Consider the following 12,537-nt stretch of genomic DNA (forward strand, 5'->3'; position numbering starts at 1 on the left):
CAGGTATACAATGAAGAGAAATTGTCCTACTCATTTATAGAATATGCACTATTTACTCCAGTATTTCTAGTCTCCCTGAGCAAATACCTCCCCTATAACTTTAAAAACCCAAAGTTTCGAATGTTCTTCTATGTCTTTTCTGAAACAAGTGACAGATAATAGATCCAAAGTCTTAAAAATATAGGTGAGATAAGAATTGTCCCACTGTTTGTTTGGTTTTTTTAACTATAAAAAAAAATCCATTCCCCCCCCCCCCCTTTTTTTTTTCAAATTGAAAATAGTAAGATTTAAAAATTTTGGGACAAAACTATTCAAATATTTCAGCAAGCTTATCCTGAAGAGTGAAATCCTGTGTTTTGTCAGAGCTGTACACATCTTTACAAAATTGAGACTGTTGCATCTATTTTTCAAATCCCATCCACAAGGCACTTATGTATTTTTAAAATACAGAAATATATTCAAAAAAGATAAAATAATTTGTTTTGTATAATTCTGAATCATTCTCAAGAGCTTTAAGAAAGTTAATGATTATCTGTCTCCATAATTAACATATTAGGCGATGTGCTTCATTTCACCTAATGTTAATGTTTTACTTTTGAGGGAGAAGTCTAAGAAAGCTGAAATATAACTGATTTGGTAAGGGAGTTGTTTGGGTTTTTTTCCCAAGTCACACAAACATAAGGTATTAGAGATAAGTTTAAATTAGCAAATGACAATTACATCAAATACAGCTAGTAAGAGACCTAAGTAAATACAAATAAGGAAAAAAAAAGTATATTACAGTGATTTTTTTTTTTAAATGAAAAAAAAAGATCTCCCATGAAGAGATGAACTGTATTTTTCTTAGAGTCAAAATGCAGTCAGTTGGCTAGCAGGCAAGGCAAAGTATGTTAGAGATCTGACGGATGCCAACAGACAGATTTTATTTCCTACTCCAAGTGAATCCTAGCAAATACAGTCCTTGACCATGGCATTGATTTGCCCAGTCAAACCATTATGCACACAAAGAAACGCATTTAAACTAGTGAGCTCTACGCCAACCCCAAATCCCATCTTTACAGGTGAGACTGCAGGATGAAGAACATGAAAACCAAGTTTTAGTGTTGTTAATGTTGGTGTTCTTGCTACAATGACAGGCTTAGTAAAATTAGATTAAGTTACATAGCATAGCTTGACAAGAAATAGAATTGGGAAGGACAGAAATTGCATGCATATAGTAGTTTGTTTCTGTAGTAATAGAAAATCTGCTTCAAAATAGGGAATATGAGTCATCTCCATTGCCAGCATTAAAACAGTAATATCTATTGTCCTTGTAAAGCCTTCATTTATACCAGTGACATTACTGTGCTGTTTTGAGTCTAGAGTTAATATTGGGGCTTAAATGTACTTTGAACTGTACTGACACTTGAAGGGAGATACACACCTGATTGAGAGAGAAAAGGCAAGATGATGAAAGCAGCAATCACACAGCATGCATCCAGACTGAGTTCAAACTGTCGGGAAAAAATAAAATACAGCCAATCCCCCTAAAATGTATTGACATAGTGGGTCTCCCCCACTTCTGGCTTGCAATTTTGCTCATTACCTGGAATTGTGTTAGTCTCTATAGACTTACCATAACCTTAATTTTGGTATGACATAAGGCTATTCGGCTGCTTTACAGCTGAACAATCACCATGGCTACAATACAAGAACGCAGCTTCCCTGCTGCTTCTCCCACAGTGGCCACATGGCACCTGCAGATAGGACCTGGCACAGCTGCACTCCCTTCTCCAGCAACCCTGCGTGCTCCCAAACCTCAAATGAACACCAGGGCTCCTACTGCAAGGCAAGGCTGTCCACTGCCTGCCATGTCCATCCACACTTCCGCAATGCTGGGGGTGGAAGTTGCCTCCCCACTACCCCAGTACATGTTGCCAATGTTCGGAAATAAGATACTCGTCTCTCTTCTTTCTCATCCTCTGTCCATCTCAAATAAATACTACAGATTAACATGAAAAACAATCTTGAACTACCTGAGCAAAACATGGACCAGACAACCCAGAATACAACACTGAAATTTAATATTTGTGAGTTGAAAACTAAATTTTCTTTCACATTTTTAAATATTCATACCAAGTTCAAAATTAGAATTCTTTTTCAGGTTGATATTTCCAAACACATTTTTCAGTATTTTCTGAAGTTCTGTAAAAACGATCGCAGAATTTTTACTTGCTACCCCGACGTAAATTGGGGTTGCAGTCTTTTCAGGGACAGACCTTCACAATTTTGCCCTTCTTTATCTATTATCCTACTAGAAACAGGCTTGTTTCATAGACTCGCCAATGAAATGTAGGATGAAACCGCTCTGTATTTGAGCAGGAGTTTTCTAGTAGGCACCCCTAAATATTGCAGGAAGGAATAATGGTACTCAGTTAATCTTTGAACCCTGAAAGACCCAATGTTTGATCTTGGTGCTATGAAATATTTTGCTTCTGGAAACTATCTTCTTGAAAAGATATAGAAATATAGCTGATTTCTAGAGCCAAAAGATCCAATGAATTTTTTCTTAAATCATTCTCTCCAAATTCTAGACCAAAAAATCATATTCTGTCTTCCCTAAATTCCCTTTCCAGTTTGCATTAATTTCTAGTCTGACACTGTTTCAGTCCTAGATGCCATGATATATTGTTAAACAAAGGCTTCCTCATACAGCTTACTGTACTTATTTAATTTTAAATGCCTCTCAGCTTTTTTCCCACAAACCACCTTGGGTAATAAATTCACCTTCAAACTGAAGCCAGTAACAACGCTTTATCATCCAGCCATTCCTTCAGTTTCGTATGTCATTTGGACCAAAGACTATAATTTACTATGATGAAGATTTTTTAAATAACTAGAGATAGCAGGTGCTGAACATGGTTATTGTAGAGTGAATTCTCAGTAATTTCAGAAGCCATCCCAAAACTTACATAGAGACATTATAGATATGTACCGCTGGATAAGGCACATCTATACAAGGCTTTGGTGCACTGCCAGAAGTGACATGTTAAACCTTAAGCTTTACTAACTCCTGCTTTCCCTGAAACCCCTGTAGATCTCAGATCCAAAGTTTCTCATTAATCAGTGTTCAAAATGCCCTTCCAGCAGAAGGGAGCAAGGAAGGCCCCAGCAAGCAGGAGGGAGGCTGGCACTGCGGGAACAGGGTGTAACAACCACCATTACCACCTAGCGCACACGGGGCTGCTCCTCCTGCAACTCTGCTCCAGTCCCCCAACCTCCATCCACACAGCAGAGCCTAATGTTGCTCCTTATGAATGTATTAATCAATAAGTAAACTACTGTATCTGTGTTTGGATCATAATTATTTGTTCTTAGTATGTTACCACTGCACTCCCACATCTACTGAACCACAAAAAGATCCATTAAAGATTTAAGCATGAGATAAATCAAACGTCCCAAAGTTATTCAGTCTCAGCTTGACACTCCCTGTCATTTTTCAACCTTTTCTGAATGCTTTCTACTTTATATTAAAACACTTAGCATTTCAGAACTCTGAAAAATCCCAAGCTATCCTTCAAGACTCTTCATTTTATAAATATATTAAGGACACTAATAATGTGCTTTGGTTCAAAGGAAACAAGTGCTCTGTTAAATTTAAAACCACATGAAACCTAAAGGGAAGAGAAAAGTCCAAAGTAAAGCATCTGGGACTAGACTGCAAAGCTATTTAGGTACCAGACTCCTGCTGATTTAGGAACCAACATACCTTGTAGACTAAAGCTGATTTATGATTCCCTCAGGGAATTCTGTGTTTCATCACTGAATTTTCTGTTACCATAACACTTTGTCAACATCCTCATTCCCCCCTTTGCACCTCTCTCTGAATTGTTAATCTTCACTCTGCAAAGTCCATTAAAGGACTCTCTTTTTCTTCCATTTCCTTTCATACTGTTTGACCGCTTTGAGTACCTTGAATTTCTGCTACATTCCAGTCCTATCAGACTCCTGCAATGCCTGTAGGTTTATGGTGTTGTACACATTAAAAGATTACACAAATTTAACTAAATCAATTTACAACTCCAGATTTTCCTATTTTGGATGTGGCCTATTTTTTCCTGCACTTCTATAATCCAGGAACCTCTGTCCAGCTAGACTCATTACTATCCTTCACAACTTCAGCAGGACTTAGCAACGTTTTTGTTCACTATTGAGATCTCCAAGATCCCTGTTTTTCTGCTACCCAATCACTACTCATTTTTCCAATCAGCATCTGCCCTTCTCCAATGACTGTATTTTATTGCAGAAGAACAGCTCCATGCAATATCTAAAATCTAGGTAAAATTCCAGTGTTTTAACTGGACAGATATATCTCAAATGAATGACCTGCCACTTCTAAATCTGAAAGCTTAGAAAAGCATATCTGGGCATATTCGCCAACTGAAGCCAAGTCTAGCAAGGGAGCCAACAGGGACTAAGTGGTTACAGAGGTGTATGTCTCCAGGAGATGTGCTGTTACAATGGCTACACAGAAGCACTGAGTATTCGGAGTCTTCAGTCTTTTTTCTGTCTGAATGCTGCACATTTCTGACTTGGAAGAGATTTTAATTAGAGCCTACCAATCATGAAAATTAACAGACTGGCAGCCCAGGAGGTTCCATGGAACATGACCAAATAGAGAAAATGAGACAATGTTCAAAATCAAACCAGGTTGTCTTCTTTCCATATGCCATTCTCAGTTGTTGGCTTAATAGCACTGCACCCCTAGGGTCATCTCTCCTGAAACTGAATCCTGACTGCATCATGAAGTGACCCTGACTGTATCCAGAACAGTAGCCCTTCATACAATCTGCTGTGTAGCTTTTAATCAGGAACCCTAGATAAGGCATGTGTACAAGCAGCAAACAACAGTACAGTATGTGAAGTTTTGGCTTAGAGCCATGTGCACCAGGAGAGAGCAGCTCTGCTCAGCCACAGCACAGGCAGTGAAAAAGAACGCTTTTCCTACTGGTGCATATTAGTCAAACCCAGTGCTGTTTCTAACATCCATTTGAGGTTCACAAACTTTCCTCAGTTTCCTAAATACAAACTAACCTCTCCCCATTTGTTTTACTTTGCCTCAATAAGTTTGGGTAACATTATTTTATGGAATACTTTCCTTTGGCTTTGTAGAGTGATCGCTCATTTACATAACTGTCTGCAAGACAAAAATAACAAAATACAATAAAAATACATTTCTCTAAGTATGATTATTACCTATATTGTCATAATATGCAAGGGGCTGAGCACAGCTCTTTCTGTTAAGGCCATACCTACACCTGCTATTTTGATTTAACATGACTGGATAAAAAAAAAAAGAATTATTGCTTGCACCATGTCCAATAACATACCTAACTATTGGAGTGCCATTCTGCATTAGGGCAGCAGAAACCCCAGTGCTGAAGGAGGAACTGCATGTGTACTTGTGTAGAGCAAAAAGCTAGTGCTACTAGCCCTTTTGTTGGTGGAACAATATAAGTATTGTTTCTTTGGGTCCAATCCTGCACACCTTTGCCTGAAAACATCCTTTCAGGCAGAGGAAGTTTCCTGCTGATGGAGACAAAGTCACACAAACCTCTCAAGTATTTGTTTTCTTCACCTGTGCAGATACATGGGGAGAACAAGGTCTGTGCAACTACAAAATCACCTATCATACAGTAAACAAATTGGCTTGTTTTCCTGTAACAGTCTTCAAATTAGCTTCCAGCTACATCAAGCAGAAGGGTGATTTATTATTAGAAGAAAGGGGTATTTTGTAAAGCACCTTACTTCTGATATACGTATGCCAGGATGCCAAAGACTACCATGCATCCACCACAATCTACATGCTGAAGATCGCAAGAAGGTCAGGGAGCCCATTCCAGGTAGTGCTGTCACTCTAATATCTGAGGGAAATAAATTCTACCCAATTAGCAGCTCTATACCAATAAAACTGCATCCATACTGAAGGGGATATATTAATTTCATTGTACTGGTCTAATTCCAGTGGTACAACCTGTGAGCTCCAGTATATATAAAGAAAACACACTTCCTCTTAAGACTGTGGGGTAAGAGTTAATTCCCTTAAAGTCAGTGAAACGACACTGGGGTTGCTTGAAGCCCAGTGCCTCTGATAACAAATATTCCTGTAGCTGAATCCTCTTGCAGGCCAATTAATTACCTCCATACCCCACTGGTGCGTTCCAAATTTTATTTTTATTTCAAAATCAAAGCTAAATAACTAGAAAAATCATGTGGCTGAGCCAAACTGTGACTTTATGGGTTTTAATTTTCGAGATTAAAGCAAAGTACAAAGACACACCCAGTCAGCAAAGTCTGGAGACAATAAGATGTAAAGCAATCCTCCTTCTGACCTCACATTAACACAGAAATCACCCTACAGCATGCAAGTGTCAGCCAACAACGGCACCTACTTATTTCCTGTCAGCTTGTCCCTTTGATCTAACCTGATCCTTCTTCACTTTATTAAAAACGTTCTAATCTTTTGTCTTTGATCTCCCTGTAGGATTCTTCAAAGAGCTTCAAATTAGCAAACATGCAAACAACAAAAAAATGTATTCTGTATCTGCAAGAAACAATGATGTGGGGAGCTGTTTCCTTCCTCAACACACAAGTTTAATGAGGGGCAGCATTTTAAAGCCAAAAGATGCCATAGTTATCTGTTGTTTATTGGCATTAGGGTGGATGACAGAGTCCAAGCTTTTTTACTGGGGGGTGGTTTGCTCTGAAGGTGTAACAAGGCAGCCCAGCAGGGGTAGCAAAAAAGCCATGTGCATACTTCATTCAGAATGCCAGATGAAAGGATTATGTCACATTCAAGAGCAACAAAGAGCTCTGTTTAAGTTTGTACCAGGCTGGAACTGTGGGGCAGCCGTTAAAGACCACCAAGGTTTTAAATAAAACCGGACACTTTTAAGTTTCCTCTAGTTTTCCTTGCGGTAAATCCACCCAATATGGAGAGAATGTCAGTATCTCCCAGGAGGAAGATCTCTGAGGCTTTAAAGAAGAAAACAAGTTTAATGTATTTTTATATATGTAAAACCCATATGTATATTTTAAATATATATCTATATATGCATTTTTTTTCTTATTAAAGGTACCACCAAATTCAAGGACATCATCATATTAATTTGCTCCAACTTAGGCTTATTTGATGGCAAAATGTTTTTAGCAAGGAAGAGCACTGCTTTAGGACCTCTTTTACCACATCAAATAGCTAGCATCATTCCTCTCCTATCACTTGCATTTAGCCCCAAAATAAAACTGGTGCTTTTTATGGTTGAATACTGCTCACCTCCGAAAAGTGTTATGAAGCCAGGTTAGAAAGACTCTATGGGCTACACTGTAAGTCCTTGCATGTGCACCTGCCTCAGCACAGAGACATGTTTTTAACTCTCACTCCATGGAGAAGTAGATCTGTAGTCAGGCTGAAACAGTTCAAAATACCTTTACCAAATAATCCAGGTCACCTGAATCCCCTCATGATTGCAGTTAGTAATCCAAGGCCCAGACCAATGTCTACTGGTGCCAATGAGACATTTTCACTGGTCCATGAAATTCTAGTTATGAATTGTGGGACAAGTCTTCTAAGTAAAATCTCAAGGAAATATAACTAAGCAGGATTTGACCCAAGCTGGTACACATGTACCTTGACCAGCAGTCCTTATACTGTACTCCATACTTCTAAGATTAGAATGGATGAAGTCCCCAGAGCCATTCTTTTTTCACTTCTTTGTCATCTTAAAATCTACTCTGATTACAGGTAGCAGTACATACCCTGAGAATTAAACGTGACTTAGGCAATAAATAGATCATTATAACTCTTCCAACTCAAAATGATGTAATTTATATTCAAAGGCTGTTGAAGATCAACACTGATGGGAGAACTCCAGTGAGGCTCCAGATGATGCCCTGTACTGTCTCTTGTAATACTGGTTTTCTCAAGTGTCTCAGGAAACACTGCTGCTAGAACACAGACTACCCAGCCACGAAGCTAAGCCAACAACCCTTTTGTTGTCTATGTTAACATCTATAATGGATTTGGGAGAATAAAGCAAACATTAAAAAGACCTATTGGATAATGTATCAAGACCCAAAACACAAAACTGCACAGATTTATCTATATAGTTAAAAATGGTATGGTTATAGACACATTTCTTGAAAAGCCTGGAGAGACAGTCCTAAAATAAGCAGCTCTGCTAACACAGCAAAGCACTTCAGTTAATCTAGGAGTCCCTGCATAAAATTTAAGAGTAAGTTAGACCAACTGTAAATTGAAATCTTTATGAAAAGACATATTCAAGGTTTGAACTTGTCAAACTCATTAACTCCTTAGACATTGGTTACCCATTTTACTGACTTATAAAGACAGAAGTGGTGTTTTTAATTAGTCCAAAACCACACAGGAATATTCAACAAAAAACTACCGGAATTGTTGCTCAAGTTTGGTTTTTTGTTTGTTTGTTTTTTTTAATAGTTCACTAGCATTCAAAATCTATCCAACAACACACAATATGCTATGCTTTTATCCTGTGTAAGCAAGAGGGATCTTTCTACCAGGTATTGTCCCTTGTGGCTGTTGTTAATGATGAAAGGCAGAGCTCAGCCTTTCTAGAACTTGCTGCGTACTTGAGAGTGCTCCAGATGCATGGTCCCAGGCCAACTTCTTAGCAGGCTTCTTGACATTGAGCTCTTGCCTCAGTTAAATCCAGTGTGCAGCCTGCTTCCAGACTCTGCAAGGATTGTCCATTCCCCAGCTCCTTTCATTTCTCACAGCCTGGGACACCCCCATTTAGCAGGGACTGAATGGACAGCCATACTGGGTGTCTTCTCTACACAGGACTCATTGGTTCGCCAAGTCTGGGCTCAAATTATTTCCTTAGAGGAGACATCACATAAATCTTAAAAAATACAGTTTAGAGAAATACTGAGAAATGTGTCTACTTGCGAAACCATCAAGTAAAATCCAGATACTGTGACTCAGACAACCTGACTACAAATACTTTTGAGAGTATACTTTTCGAAATTTCAAGTCTATTCAGCAAGTTTGGGAACTGTTGTTTTGTTTTATGAGAACCTCAGAATTTTCTACTTTTTTCTGTCAGAAAACTCAAAATGAGAAAGAATACAGAAAGGAAAAATTGAGGGCACAATAAAGTTATCTGGATATTACCAGCCCTCTAGAAATATTTAGCTCCGGGACTATTTTTTATCTGATCTATTTTGACAATCCCCACGTGCTACAAAACTAACAAAAACTTGAAAAGCCTCTCTCAAAGAGAGTAGAGCAATATAGTTACTAGCATTCAAGTTAGACTGAGACAGCAGCTAAAAAGTGTGCTCTTCTCTGCTGAATTTTGATTAATAATCCAAGTTGCTTAACACTTAACTCTGGAACCAAACTGCTTTCTATTTGTCACACTCTGTAGTCCCTAAAATACTGTTATTAACATAGCCTGCAAGTCAGTTCACTTTTATCTACGTAAGAGTTGACAAGATGCACACCCTGTCAATATCCTACTGAAGCTTCACAAAACCAGATTTGTGCAAAAAACTTTTATGCTCTAGACTTCATTACTCTATTGTACACTATACTTACCTGCTTAACTCTCCAAAATCCATTTCCTTTTCACAAAAAATAACAGCAGGAATTACTAAAACAGAATATTTTTAAGAACATCTAAATATAAGTACTTTGCCTGGAAGAATGTAAAGATAAAAATGAATGAATGAGGTAAAACTATCTTATTTTTACTTGACTGATCTATACAGACTCATGGCCTGGCTGCTTCAGCACCAGCACTGCAGATCTGTAGAAGTGCTTTTTGCTCCTCCAGAACAGCAACAGGTTCAACCGAAGCTCTTGGTGTAGCTTAGGAAATGTTACTAATATCCTCCTTCAAGCAGTCTAAGCTCAAACCATTACCATCATACATGCTGGATCATTTGGAAATTAGAACAACCCCGGCAAATCAGATCACTGTGAATTGGGCCAAAGGAGGATCGCTTATTATTATTGCTGCCAAATTCTCTTTAAACAAAAGACCCAGAAGATACCTTCACCACAATCGTAGCTCTCGGAGACAGTCTTTTATCTATTACAATGCAAACATATTTCTCCTTTAATCTCAAAGCCAGAGTCTATATTAAGTACATGTCCAGTAGGAATACAATATAGATTTAAAATAATTTTCTTTAAAAAAATATTAAGTTTTCTCTTGAATACAGTAATTACCTTAAGAACTCTTAAAATATAATCATAGATGAATTTTGACTTTGAAAAGTTATGATTATATAGTCAAATTAGTATTGCAAGTGTAAAGATAGTGTTTTATATACATACATCATCAACTACTTACGTTGACTGAAGCATCCCCACACTGTATTTCCTCAGAGGCCTTCAAGAGGAACATACGTCTTGTGGCTAATGCACTACGCTGAGGATCAGGGATCTTGTTCCAGCTCGTGGGTCCGACAAGTTTCTGCTTACTTTAGGCACGTTACTACCTTTCATTCTCTCTTGTAGCATGACAATACAGTTTCATCAGGGAGCTCGGCCATGCCCATTACATGCTCCCAATTAGAATTGACCAAGTTGGACCTTCTCATTGCTACAGCACTCTTTATGAAGAAACCTAGTTTGTTCTTGGAGGATATTATTATACTTGCTGGCTTGATGTTATATAGAAGGATTTAAACTGATTCACTGGAGCTCAAGTACCAAAAACCATGTCAAAAGCTTCCTGTAGTTTTTTTATTCAAACAGGATGCATGTCACAGCGGAAGGCAGGAACAGCAGTACCAGGCCAGCCCGAGGACCCAGCCAGGTCGCTGCCCCCCTCCAACGCGGCTGTGAGGACATACCCAGGGAAGAGAGACCTGGGCAGGCGGGTCATTATTTTCTTGGGGCTCAGCCTCCACCTCTTCTCACTGAGGGCGACTTCCTGAACCATGTGTGGTTTTTACGCCATCTCACCTTCAAGACGTAGTCAGCCCCCACACGTTATTTGTGACCTGACCCATTGTGCCCTCTTCAACTGCTGCAGGGGAAAAAAAAAAAAAAAAAAATCTTCTTTTGAACCTTCTTTCCTGCTTTTATCCTACGTTTGACTACAGCCACGAGCCGTTATGCCACAGAGCAGTCATTTTTACACTCTGTAAACTGTAGGAGAATAATTTCGGCATCCAGGTTGTTGAACCAGCAAGCTGCCGCTAACACGGCGCTTCACTTATTCCGGTAATTTCACTGTCAATTAACAAATAACGCCCACAGCCGAGGGGCAGCCCCGAGAGCTCCTACACGAAGGACAGGCTGGAGCGAGGCAGAACCTGTGAAGACGAAGCCCCGAGGGCACCTCAGGCGAGGCCTCGGCCCCCCCGCCGGGGGCGGGAACGGGCCGTTACCCGGCGGAAGCCCTCGGCGGGCAGGCAGGACGGGCACCGCACGCTGGCGCCGCCAGGGGGCGCCCCGCCCGCGCCGCTGCCGGCTGGCCGCCCGCCCGCGGGGTCGCGCGCAGCTGGGCGTTGCTCGGTCGCGAGGCGGGGCGCGGGGAGGGGCCGGGACACGCCCGCCGTGCGGCACCTGCCGGCCGGTGCGTACAATGAGCCTGGGACTCGCCCGAGCGCCTCGTCCGTACGCGCTAGGGGGGAACGCTTCTGGGAAGTGGAGAGCCAGACCCTCGGGCGCCTGGGGACCCTGGAGGGCAAACAGCCATCCACAGCCTGCCCACCCTGCTTTTCGCCTCCTCGGGGCAACGGCGAAACGCTTCTAGCATGAGTTGGTTTTTTTGTTTGTTTTTAAAAAAGCCTAAGGACTGGGTCTGACACCACCACTGCCAGAATACTGCTTCGTTACACAGAAACAGTATCTCGCTCTTTCTGCATTGCTGTCCTGCTTTGAGTTAAAGGGGGGTAGGCAAGAACACCTGATGTGTTATAATCAGGCATGGTAAATAATCTGTAAAACCTCCACAAGAAAAAAAACAAACCACCACCCATAGGTTTTGGAAACAATACCAAGGTTAGAGAATAACCAAGGAGTTACAGAATACATAAGGCTTACTTTCTTCTCCAAGAAAAGTTGCTGAGGTCTAATTCCCAAGAGAAGAATAGACAAAAGGTGAAACAATAGCACCGAGACAAAACAATAGACTTTACCATTCAAATGAGATAGGCATCTACACAAAGAACTCGCTGCACACCCACCTCTACAGAAAGAGGATGAAGCTGTGCTTTAGCACATGCTTTCACAGAGGAAGACAAAAGGTTTAAAGCCTCCTAAGAAAACATGATGCCTCCCCCTAGTGGGTTCTTTTTTTGTGACCATGTTTTACATGGAGAAATTGCTTTATAAAGCTGATTGAAACCAAAGCATTTAAGCACTACATATACACTTAGTCCGAGTTTAACAACTCAGATCCATGCAGCCAGATTGTCAAGCACTATGGCTTTGTTAGCATGCCACAGTGAGACCAAGTCTTTGATCCTGCCAATGAATCTGTGCAGAGACATGCATTAAGG

Source organism: Buteo buteo, chromosome 11 (assembly GCF_964188355.1).
Source record: "Buteo buteo chromosome 11, bButBut1.hap1.1, whole genome shotgun sequence".
NCBI lineage: Eukaryota > Metazoa > Chordata > Aves > Accipitriformes > Accipitridae > Buteo > Buteo buteo.